Source organism: Coregonus clupeaformis, chromosome 23, assembly GCF_020615455.1.
Source record: "Coregonus clupeaformis isolate EN_2021a chromosome 23, ASM2061545v1, whole genome shotgun sequence".
In the NCBI taxonomy this organism is placed as follows: domain Eukaryota; kingdom Metazoa; phylum Chordata; class Actinopteri; order Salmoniformes; family Salmonidae; genus Coregonus; species Coregonus clupeaformis.
The window spans coordinates 56793905-56807252 of NC_059214.1; the positions used below are offsets into that span (position 1 = coordinate 56793905).

Below are 13348 nucleotides of genomic sequence, written 5' to 3' on the forward strand. Positions count from 1 at the left end.
TCCTGTCATATAACATGTTATCCTGTATGTTATCCTGTCATATATCATGTTATCCTGTCATATCATGTTATTACATTTACATTTTAGTCATTTAGCAGACGCTCTTATCCAGAGCGACTTACAGTTAGTGAGTGCATACATTATTTTTTTATTTTTCATACTGGCCCCCCGTGGGAATCGATCCCACAACCCTGGCGTTGCAAGCGCCTTGCTCTAAAATGTAAAAAAAAGTAAAAATATGACCGGTCTGCTGATTGTACAAGACATTCGGACTGAAGAACAAGAAGGGAGCAAAGCAGCAGAAGTTGATCAAAACTGTCACTTCATCAAGTCAAGTATGGACAGCAGAACGCACGACAGGTGGGAACAGTAGCTAGCTACCTTTACTTGGCCTAACTAGCTCCTGCACCCGTCCTCAATATTACATTAGGTGTTTACTGGACCATTGTGTCCCAAACCCACCGGGTCTAATGCATCACAACGTGTGTCTGTGTGTGATCTTTTCAGGCTGCAGCTGTTGATGGTGATAAGAATATGTTGACAAGAAGAAGGAGCTGGATGAGTTGAATGAGCTTTTCAAGCCTGTTGTGGCTGCACAGAATGTCGCCAAAGTTACCGGGACTATTTATGATGGAGTGATAGGATTCAAGGCAGTCTTGTAAAAAAGTCTAATACGCCTACGTTATTTTCAAATTGTCCCTCACACCCCTCCATACCCAAGCTGTAAAACGACATAACTGCCTCTCATTCTCTTAAAATCAATGCTACGTCATTGAAGTTAGAGTGAGGGTCCTTGAGAAGGGCTACAGTATATCGGACCAATGCGTTATTATTTCATTTCCTCTCCCCATGTCTCCTAATTATTGTTGTCAGGTGTGGATCCCAAATCTGTGCTTTGTGCCTTCTTCAAGCAAGGCCAGTGCACAAAAGGGGGATAAGTGCAAGTTCTCCCACGATCTGACTCATGAGAGGGAGTCTCTATGATTAAAATGACAGGCTCGTTGACGCCGTCTCGTAGCCCAACCTCTGGGCTGTAAATGATGTTATAACTACGCATATATCATCAGGTTTGTGCCTGACACACCGCCCTCACACAGTGTCAGGGATTCATTTATCTGCACTTTGATGATCGTTCGTTGTGATGCGAAATGTATGTATTTTCATTCTGTTGTAGACACCATGGACAACTGGGATGAGAAGAAGCTGGAGGAAGTTGAGAAGAAGAAGGAACATTACATTTTACATTTTACATTTTAGTCATTTAGCAGACGCTCTTATCCAGAGCGACTTACAGGAGCAATTAGGGTTAAGTGCCTTGCTCAAGGGCACATTTACGTCATTTACAGTGGCGGCTCCTGAAAAAATTCTCAGGAGGGGCAATTTTTCTGATGATTTAGGTGACCTACACACATTTAAAAAAAGATATGTCCAGCAACAACATGAAGACAGGGGCAGCATATAAGTCAATGCCAGAAGCATTTATTGACTGATCTCAAAAGTGTTGGCTTACCAGGGTTGGTGGAGCCCTCAGTTTCATCTTTGCCTCGCAAAGCTAACTCAAACACTCCGCAAAACTTCACACACTGGATTAGCCGGCTGAGGATGTGGCGGTTCTTGCTAATGTCGTAGTAAATATATTTGTTATAGTGAATATGGAATATGATATGTTGAGTAAAATGTTGTGCTAAGATCTATTTAGGTCAGGAGCTGGTTATAAGTTCTGTTCCTATCCAATAACAATGGACAAAAGGGTCCTATCTTGTCAGCCTTGTCAGCAGGTGGCCAAGGACAACACCCACGCCATAGGCCTCTCAGTTCTTCCAACTCACGAGTTCTTGCTCTGAGGACACACACACACACAAACACACACACACACACACATCATCACTGTTAAACACACACACACACACACACACACACACATCATCACTGTTAAACACACACACACACACACACATCATCACTGTTAAACACACACACACACACACACACACACACAAAAATCCCCTCTCTTAGGCTGAACATTTGAAGACAGAGAACCCGACTCAGAGCCAATGCAACAGTGACAGTAGCCTGCAGGGGACCTCGCCCAACTCATCAGGACCAATCAGAAGATCAGAACTACTAGATTGAACCTACTTCATTTATTGCATAAAATGTCTGCACACAATGTTTCGGGCTCTCTTCAGATAATAATAATAATAATAATAATAATATGCCATTTAGCAGACGCTTTTATCCAAAGCGACTTACAGTCATGCGTGCATACATTTTTGTGTATGGGTGGTCCCGGGGATCGAACCCACTACCTTGGCGTTACAAGCACCATGCTCTACCAGCTGAGCTACAGAAAGTGGATACTCATGGATGCGCATTGCAATTGTAAAATGTCAACACAATTGGAGACACCACGTCATTTTTGGAGACATGTTATTGACAGTAAACTATTGTAGATGCGACTGCTAACTAACTAAAACATTTTAGCTGGCTAGCTAATCATCTTAGCTAAATGTGGGGCAAACAATTCAGTTATTTCCCGTTAATTTGAGGGATTGGGGTGAAAGAAATCGAGTTACATAGTGATACTTTACGATATACTGTATTGACAATATCGCAATATTTTAGCGCTAGTTGGCTGTACCTGCACCAAAACACCATTATTGTTCCTTCATAGCTTGTTCTCAATCTTTTCACATTGGGAGCCAATTTGTTTTCCAGCACTTTTATTTCCATGACTGATCAAAACTCGTTCTCATGGCTTTCTGATCCCCTCTGCAACAGACATATGGTGCGCAATAAAATCACAGTATCGAATCGCAATACGTATAGAATCATGAGACTCGCAATGCTGATGCATATATCTTATCGTGAGGTTCCTGGCAATTCCCAGCCCAAGTTCATTTGCCACAACAAATCTCTTCGCTAGCAAACGCGATGTCTTCTCCAAAACGGCAATGTGTCTCCAGCAATGTTTACTTTTTTGACGTTCTATGGCATCTCCACTTTCCAAGCATATATGACCACATGTAATATTTTGGTAAGTGATGCAAATAGTGAACTATGTAGGGCCAGGATGTAAAATATATGTAGCTGCAGCAATTTCTCTTATCTGATATGGTAAGTAATGGGGCTTAATTTATAGCTCCCTAAGAGTTTGACGAACGGGTCCGTGAACGCGATTCCAGATATATTTACCTCTGAATAAACTGCCTTTATTACACCATATCCACATCCAGTAAACTTGTGATTATCAACACTAACCTCATCGTTGTGGCGGCGGACAGCTAGCCTGTATCCCTCGTCATCCAGTTGAGTGAGTGGCAATGTCTTTTTTCGTTCGTACCAATTTTTGGAAAATCCTCGGGTGTAGGACTTTCCGCCTTTAGTAGAAACCTGTTGAATTATTAAATTTGGTCTGGGAGGTCCTAATTGTTTCGTTGCCAATTTATCTTCATTTGTTCGCCGACAAAAAGGAACTTCTTTCAAACAATCCACTCTTTTCTCAGTTACGTTCATGGTTACGTAACGTATGACGAAAGCGCGTAAGTGCAAGCCCACAGACACCCATTGAGATTGTATTGAAGGCTCTGAAATTTGAAAAAAATAGATTTTACATGGGAGTCTATGACAGAAGTTCTGGGCGATTTTCAATCTGACTGAAATCGCCCCAAAAGGGGGTGGAGCCATTTGAAGCACGACTTTAGCCTGATTCGACATTTAGTGGCAGTGTGGCACTGTGGCAGATCAGACGTATAGATTACAACACTGATAACTACTGTTGCCGTGATATAATTGATTAGAAAAAAAATCCCTTCCTTTTCCCGTTTGGCAGTGCGTCGCCCATATCGCCCTATTGAACAGGCCGTCCCTGGTCATTTAGCAGACGCTCTTATCCAGAGCGACTTACAAATTGGTGCATTCACCCTATAGCCAGTGGGATAACCACTTTCCAATTTTTTATTTTTTATTTTTATTTTTTTTTGGGGGGAGAGAAGAAGAAGGAACATGGAGAGGGAGAGAAGAAGAAGGAACATGGAGAGGGAGAGAAGAAGAAGGAACATGGAGAGGGAGAGAAGAAGAAGGAACATGGAGAGGGAGAGAAGAAGAAGGAACATGGAGAGGGAGAGAAGAAGAAGGAACATGGAGAGGGAGAGAGAAGAAGGAACATGGAGAGGGAGAGAAGAAGAAGGAACATGGAGAGGGAGAGAAGAAGAAGCCAAAACTCAACAAACTCAGATTGTACCTATCAACAAACAAATTACCGGTAGGCTAAATATTGTAACAATGTTTGTTACATGTTTGTTACATGTTTGTTACATGCTTGTTACATGCTTGTTACATGCTTGTTACATGTTTGTTACATGTTTGTTACATGTTTGTTACATGCTTGTTACATGTTTGTTACATGCTTGTTACATGCTTGTTACATGCTTGTTACATGTTTGTTACATGCTTGTTACATGTTTGTTACATGCTTGTTACATGTTTGTTTCATGCTTGTTACATGTTTGTTTCATGTTTGTTACATGTTTGTTACATGCTTGTTACATGCTTGTTACATGCTTGTTACATGTTTGTTACATGCTTGTTACATGCTTGTTACATGTTTGTTACATGCTTGTTACATGCTTGTTACATGCTTGTTACATGTTTGTTACATGCTTGTTACATGCTTGTTACATGTTTGTTACATGCTTGTTACATGCTTGTTACATGCTTGTTACATGTTTGTTACATGCTTGTTACATGTTTGTTACATGCTTGTTACATGCTTGTTACATGTTTGTTAAATGCTTGTTACATGTTTGTTACATGCTTGTTACATGTTTGTTACATGTTTGTTACATGCTTGTTACATGTTTGTTACATGTTTGTTACATGCTTGTTACATGCTTGTTACATGTTTGTTACATGCTTGTTACATGCTTGTTACATGTTTGTTACATGCTTGTTACATGCTTGTTACATGTTTGTTACATGCTTGTTACATGCTTGTTACATGTTTGTTACATGTTTGTTACATGCTTGTTACATGCTTGTTACATGTTTGTTACATGCTTGTTACATGCTTGTTACATGCTTGTTACATGTTTGTTACATGTTTGTTACATGTTTGTTACATGCTTGTTACATGTTTGTTACATGCTTGTTACATGCTTGTTACATGCTTGTTACATGTTTGTTACATGCTTGTTACATGTTTGTTACATGCTTGTTACATGTTTGTTTCATGCTTGTTACATGTTTGTTTCATGTTTGTTACATGTTTGTTACATGCTTGTTACATGCTTGTTACATGCTTGTTACATGTTTGTTACATGCTTGTTACATGCTTGTTACATGTTTGTTACATGCTTGTTACATGCTTGTTACATGCTTGTTACATGTTTGTTACATGCTTGTTACATGCTTGTTACATGTTTGTTACATGCTTGTTACATGCTTGTTACATGCTTGTTACATGTTTGTTACATGCTTGTTACATGTTTGTTACATGCTTGTTACATGCTTGTTACATGTTTGTTAAATGCTTGTTACATGTTTGTTACATGCTTGTTACATGTTTGTTACATGTTTGTTACATGCTTGTTACATGTTTGTTACATGTTTGTTACATGCTTGTTACATGCTTGTTACATGTTTGTTACATGCTTGTTACATGCTTGTTACATGTTTGTTACATGCTTGTTACATGCTTGTTACATGTTTGTTACATGCTTGTTACATGCTTGTTACATGTTTGTTACATGTTTGTTACATGCTTGTTACATGCTTGTTACATGTTTGTTACATGCTTGTTACATGCTTGTTACATGTTTGTTACATGCTTGTTACATGCTTGTTACATGTTTGTTACATGTTTGTTACATGCTTGTTACATGCTTGTTACATGTTTGTTACATGCTTGTTACATGCTTGTTACATGTTTGTTACATGCTTGTTACATGCTTGTTACATGTTTGTTACATGCTTGTTACATGTTTGTTACATGTTTGTTACATGTTTGTTACATGTTTGTTACATGCTTGTTACATGTTTGTTACATGCTTGTTACATGCTTGTTACATGTTTGTTACATGCTTGTTACATGCTTGTTACATGTTTGTTACATGCTTGTTACATGTTTGTTACATGTTTGTTACATGCTTGTTACATGCTTGTTACATGTTTGTTACATGCTTGTTACATGTTTGTTACATGTTTGTTACATGCTTGTTACATGTTTGTTACATGCTTGTTACATGCTTGTTACATGCGTGTTACATGTTTGTTACATGCTTGTTACATGCTTGTTACATGTTTGTTACATGCTTGTTACATGCTTGTTACATGCTTGTTACATGCTTGTTACATGCTTGTTACATGCTTGTTACATGCTTGTTACATATTTGTTAATCTACATGTTGTTACATGATACATATTACAACACGTGTTACATATTGTATCTAACAGTGTTTGTTATTGTTCCAATGCTTTGCTCTTCTACAAGGTTGACTGAAGTGATGTTTTCCCCCATAGGTTTGTAATTACTTCCTGGATGCCATAGAGAACAACAAGTATGGTTGGTTCTGGGTCTGTCCCGGGGGAGGAGTCAACTGTATGTACCACCATGCTCTTCCTGACGGGTTCGTCCTCAGGAAGGACAAGACGAAAGAAGAGAATCTGGAGGAAAAGATCTCACTGGAGGAGCTGATCGAGAATGGGTTGATCATTCCCATAGAAACAGAATCTATTTCATTCTATGTCTATGATCATTCCTAATGTATTAAAGCTGTGAAACAGAATCTATGACCATTTTCATGATTAAGCCTTGCAACCTCTTAAAAATGTTATATGTATTAATAGTTTATTTTGGGGGGGGGGGGTACTTTTTACCCCTTTTTCATGATATCCAAATGTCCCATCACTGCAACTGCCGTACAGACTCGGGAGAGGCAAAGGTCAAGAGCCATGCGTCCTCTGAAACACGACCCCGCCAAGCCGCACTGCTTCTTGACAACACTGCTCGCTTAACCCGGAAGCCAGCCGCACCAATGTGTCGGAGGAAACACCGTACAACTCGCGACCGAAGTCAGCGTGCACTGCGCCCGGCCTCCACAAGGAGTCGCTAGAGCACGATGGGACAAGGACATCCCGGCCGGCCAAACCCTCCCCTAACCCGGATGACACTGGGCGGGTCTCCGGGATTGAACCCGGGTCTGTAGTGACGCCTCTAGCACAGCGATGCAGTGTCTTAGACCGCTGCGCCACTCGGGAGGCCTTATTAATAGTAGCTATTCATGAAAGTTATTGTAAAGCGTTACCGAAATGTCAGACAAAAACACTAACACCGTTCAATCATCTATATTTGCAGCGATCAGCCCCTTGGGTCCAAACGTCACCCGTATCACCCTGGAGACGTTCCTAGTCTGGAAGAGGAGGAAGAGACGGGAGAGGATCGCTAAGGATCAGCAGGACATGGAGAGGAATAGGGCTGACTTCTCAGCAGGCAGGTCACTGGGGGTGAGTTGCTACTAGAGTTTGTTATTTTATTCGAGACAGGAACAAAATATTAATTATAGCCTTAGGCAATTGTCTGGTACAGAAGCCTTGAGTACATCTAGCAGACTTTATTGGTTTCTGGGGCTCCTTTTGAGCTCATGTTGATCCAGGTATTTGTAATGTACTGGTAAATACAGTATTTGCATGCCCTCTGTATGGCCTGGGAGGAAGTACAATATTTTAATATACGCTGAAGCACATGTGCTGCATCTTCTCCTACCACAGGGTGGTGACAAAACTCCTTGAATGAAATGTCCTGCCATGAACATGGTTTTTTATTTATTTATTTATTTCACCTTTATTTAACCAGGTAAGCCAGTTGAGAACAAGTTCTCATTTACAACTGCGACCTGGCCAAGATAAAGCAAAGCAGTGTGCTAAAAACAACAACACAGAGTTACATATGGGGTAAAAGAAAACATAAAGTCATAAATACAACAGAAAATATATATACAGTGTGTGCAAATGTAGCAAGTTATGGAGGTAAGGCAATAAATAGGCCATAGTGCCAAATAATTACTATTTAGTATTAACACTGGAGTGATAGATGTGCAGAAGAAGATGTGCAAATAGAGATACTGGGGTGCAAATGAGCAAAATAAATAACAATATGGGGTAGTTGGGTGGGCTAATTTCAGATGGGCTGTGTACAGGTGCAGTGATCGGTAAGGTGCTCTGACAACTGATGCTTAAAGTTAGTGAGGGAGATAAGAGTCACCAGCTTCAGAGATTTTTGCAGTTCGTTCAAAGGAGGTGTTGGCTTTGGGGATGACCAGTGAGATATACCTGCTGGAGCGCATACTACGGGTGGGTGTTGCTATGGTGACCAATGAGCTAAGATAAGGCGGGGATTTGCCTAGCAGTGATTTATAGATGGCCTGGAGCCAGTGGGTTTGACGACGAACATGTAGTGAGGACCAGCCAACAAGAGCGTACAGGTCACAGTGGTGGGTAGTATATGGGGCTTTGGAGACAAAACGGATGGCACTGTGATAGACTACATCCAATTTGCTGAGTAGAGTGTTGGAAGGTATTTTGTAAATGACATCGCCGAAGTCAAGGATCGGTGGGATAGTCAGTTTTACGAGGGCATGTTTGGCAGCATGAGTGAAGGAGGCTTTGTTGCGAAATAGGAAACCGATTCTAGATTTAACTTTGGATTGGAGATTCTTAATGTGAGTCTGGAAGGAGAGTTTACAGTCTAACCAGACACCTAGGTATTTGTAGTTGTCCACATACTCTAGGTCAGACCCGTCGAGAGTAGTGATTCTAGTCGGGTGGGCGGGTGCCAGCAACGTTCGATTGAAGAGCATGCATTTAGTTTTACTAGTGTTTAAGAGCAGTTGGAGGCTACTGAAGGAGTGTTGTATGGCACTGAAGCTTGTTTGGAGGTTTGTTAACACAGTGTCCAATGAAGGGCCAGATGTATACAAAATGGTGTCGTCTGCGTAGAGGTGGATCTGAGAGTCACCAGCAGCCAGAGCGACATCATTGATATACACAGAGAATAGAGTCGGCCCGAGAATTGAACCCTGTGGCACCCCCATAGAGACTGCCAGAGATCCAGACAACAGGCCCTCTGATTTGGCAGAGCTGGTGGCCGGGGTAGGGGTAGCCAGGTGGAAAGCATGGCCAGCCGTAGCAAAATGCTTATTGAAATTCTCGATTATTGTAGATTTATCGGTGGTGACAGTGTTTCCTAGCCTCGGTGCAGTGGGCAGCTGGGAGGAAGTGCTCTTATTCTCCATGGACTTTACAGTGTCCTAAAACTTTTTGGAGTTAGTGCTACAGGATGCACATTTCTGTTTGAAAAATCTAGCCTTTGCTTCCCTAACTGCTTGTTTATATTGGTTCCTGACTTCCCTGAAAAGTTGCTTATCGCAGGGGCTGTTTGATGCTAATGCAATACGCCACAGGTTGTTTTTGTGCTGGTCAAGGGCAGTCAAGTCAATTTTTTGAATGGGGCATGCTTATTTAAGATGGAGAGGAAAGCACTTTTAAAGAACAACCAGGCATCCTCTACTGACGGAATGAGGTCAATATCCATCCAGGATACCCGGGCCAGGTCAATTAGAAAGGCCTGCTCAGCAGCGATAATTGCCACCATTCATCATATACGACAAGCGTTTGACAGTGATGAGGGGTGGTCGTTTGACCGCGGACCCATTACGGACGCAGGCTATGAGGCAGTGATCGCTGAGATCCTGGTTGAAGACAGCGGAGGTGTATTTAGAGGGTAAATTAGTCAGGATGATATCTATGAGGGTGCCCATGTTTACGGATTTAGGGTTGAACCTGGTAGATTTCTTGATAATTTGTGTGAGATTGAGGGCATCTAGATTGGATTGTAGGGTGTTAAGCATATCCCAATTTCGGTCACCAAGCAGTACGAACTCTGAGGATAAATGGGGGGCAATCAATTCACATCTGGTGTCCAGGGCACAGCTGGGGGCTGAGGGGGGTCTGTAGCAAGCGGCAACAGTGATAGACTTATTTCTGGAGAGGTGGATTTTTAGAAGTAGAAGCTCAAACTGTTTGGGCACAGACCTGGATAGTATGATAGAGCTCTGCGCGGAGCTAACACTTCCAATACATAGACTGACCAGGTGAAAGCTATGATCCCTTATTGATGTCACTTGTTATATCCACTTCAATCAGTGTAGATTAAGGGGAGGAGACAGGTTAAAGAAAGATTTTTAAACCTTGAGACAATTGACATGGATTGTGTATGTGTGCCATTCAGAGGGTGAATTGGCAAAACAAAATATTTACATGCCTTTGAACGGGGTATGGTAGTAGGTGCCAGGCACACCGTTTTTTCACGCTCAACAGTTTCCCGTGTGTATCAAGAATGGTCCACCACCTAAAGGACATCCATCCAAATTGACACAACTGTGGAACGCTTTCGACACCTTGTAGAGTCCATGCCCTGACAAATTGAGTCTGTTCTGAGGGTAAAAGGGGGGCGGGGTACAACTCAATATTAGGAAGGAGTTCCTAATGTTTGGTATACTCAGTGTATATGGTGTGAAAATGTCTCCCTTTTCCAGGTGAGTGGTCGTGAAGTGTTTGAGTTCCGCCCCGACCTGGTTGATGACGATGATGAAGAGGCAGATGATACCAAGGGTGATGATGAGGGTGATGATACCAAGGTTGATGATGAGGGTGATGATACCAAGGGTGATGATGAGGGTGATGATACCAAGGGTGATATTGAGGGTGATGATACCAAGGGTGATGATGAGGGTGATGATACCAAGGGTGATGATACCAAGGGTGATGATGATGATGATGATACCAAGGGTGATGATGAGGGTGATGATACCAAGGATGATGATGAGGGTGATGATACCAAGGGTGATGATGAGGGTGATGAGGTAAATTTACTGTTAGATGGGATGACAGATTAAATTAAATACCAAAGTTCTAATATAAAGAAGTGTAATGTTACTTTGACGATATAAATGTTTATATGTAGTTCTACAACTCTGTATTGTCCTGAATGGTATTTTGGTTGTAACAGGTAGATTAGTATTATTTATAAACACTGATACATCTAATATTCAAATCTATGCTTCTCTGACAGGTAGTGGATGCTGAAGACTTCCAGGACATTGATGTGGCCAGGTTTATTCCTAAAGAGGTGGATAATGCTAGGATCACAGCGGCGTCAGCAGACAGGTTCGCTGCCAGCCCTCGGCCTGCTAAGGACACTGATGGTGAGCGCTGCCTGGCTTGCGTTGTCACGAATTCAGCCGAGGCTGCCCCTCATCCTCGCTCGGGCAGGTTTCGGCGTTCGTCGTCACCGGCTTACTGGCCACTACCGCTCCATTTATCATCACTCCATTTGTCTTGTCTTGTCTTGTCTATCACACACCCCTGGTAGTCATTCCCTCATTAGTCTGTGTATAAGTGTTCCCTCTGCCCCCTTGTCCTTTGTGAGTGATTGTTCGTTGTGAGAGAGGGTGGAGGAGGTGGAGGGGGTGGAGGAGAACGGGGAGAATGGAGAGGAGGACACGAGGACACTGAAGATGTCCCTGTAGACGAGAATCTGTTCACTGGAGAAGACCTGAACCCGCTGGAGGAGGAGCTCGACGCGCTGGACCTGGACGAATGAGACTAGGACTGAATTTAACTGAATCAGCTTGTTTTGAATTGAATGAAATATAAAATCAGCTCATTTGAATTGAATCCACTTATTTGTATTGAATTGGCTCTTTTTGAGTTCGGGTGGCTCATTCCATGGACAACGGTACACAAGGCTTAAAGTGAATGAGGATGTTCCACCATAACAATAACAACCTCGCCATGGGAATCTCACTGCCCTCTTTGTCCCTCAGCCTGCCATCCGAAAGACAAAGATCCTTTCTCCAGCAGAACTATCAGAGGAGTAGATGTTGGCAACTTTACAAACTCTGTTTTCCTCATTTTACAAATGAATGTTTTTAAATGCGTGTGACTGTCTGCCCCTCTGACATCCCAGGTAATAACAGGAGACATTCTTAGTTTATCTTCCACATCTTTTCCTTCATACGGCTTTCAATTTCAACCTGATCAGAAGTCAGTGTGAATGTTTTCTAAATTAAATATTTATTGGGTTGGTTATTTTGATTTATTTAGTATTAATTTAAAGCAAGGTATTTTACTCCTTGTGATTTTGATTTGCTGTTAATAAGTTGTAATCATGGCCTAAATAGTCGACTGAGTGTTTCATAAATACTGGCTTTTCTGACGGCTTGTTTTACATTTATACAGTAGCACTATTTATCTGGAATTATTCGGTTAATACTGAGCTTCCTCCCCTTTTAAACGTGTCTTTGTGTCATTCACGCTTAATTGAAAATAAAAAAGAAAAGTTACAGAGATATCATTGAGACTTCACATAAATTGTGTTTAAATTAATCTGCATGACTGTATCAGGATAGGAATGTATGGTAACGTATATATGGTGAATTAATGTGTAGAGGATTCTAGAAGACATAGTGAAAGGGCTTGGCATCATTACCCCTGGCATCTATACTATAGTAGGGCTTGGCATCATTACCCCTGGCATCTATACTATAGTAGGGCTTGGCATCATTACCCCTGGCATCTATACTATAGTAGGGCTTGGCATCATTACCCCTGGCATCTATACTATAGTAGGGCTTGGCATCATTACCCCTGGGCATCTATACTATAGTAGGGCTTGGCATCATTACCCCTGGGCATCTATACTATAGTAGGGCTTGGCATCATTACCCCTGGGCATCTATACTATAGTAGGGCTTTTGCATCATTAACCCTGGCACACTCCACTGGCTTCCAGTTGAAGCTCGCATCTGCTACAAGACCATGGTGCTTGCCTACGGAGCTGTGAGGGGAACGGCACCACCGTACCTTCAGGCTCTGATCAGTCCCTACACCCAAACGAGGGCATTGCGTTCATCCACCTCTGGCCTGCTGGCCCCCCTACCTCTGCGGAAGCACAGTTCCCGCTCAGCCCAGTCAAAACTGTTCGCTGCTCTGGCACCCCAATGGTGGAACAAGCTCCCTCACGACGCCAGGACAGCGGAGTCACTCACCACCTTCCGGAGACACTTGAAACCCCACCTCTTTAAGGAATACCTGGGATAGGATAAAGTAATCCTTCTACCCCCCCTTACCCCACCCCCCAAATTTTTTTTTTATATATATATATTATAAAGTGGTTATCCCACTGGCTATAAGGTGAATGCACCAATTTGTAGGTCGCTCTGGATAAGAGCGTCTACTAAATGATGTAAATGTAAATCTATCCTATGATCCTGAGATGATTCCCTTTGAA

General features: G+C 42.1%; 1 pseudogene; it reads left to right on the forward strand.

Annotated features, from left to right (window-relative positions):
- The first annotated feature begins 4192 nt into the window (after positions 1-4192).
- Positions 4193-12407, forward strand: LOC121536184 (annotated as a pseudogene).
- Positions 12408-13348: the final 941 nt, after the last annotated feature.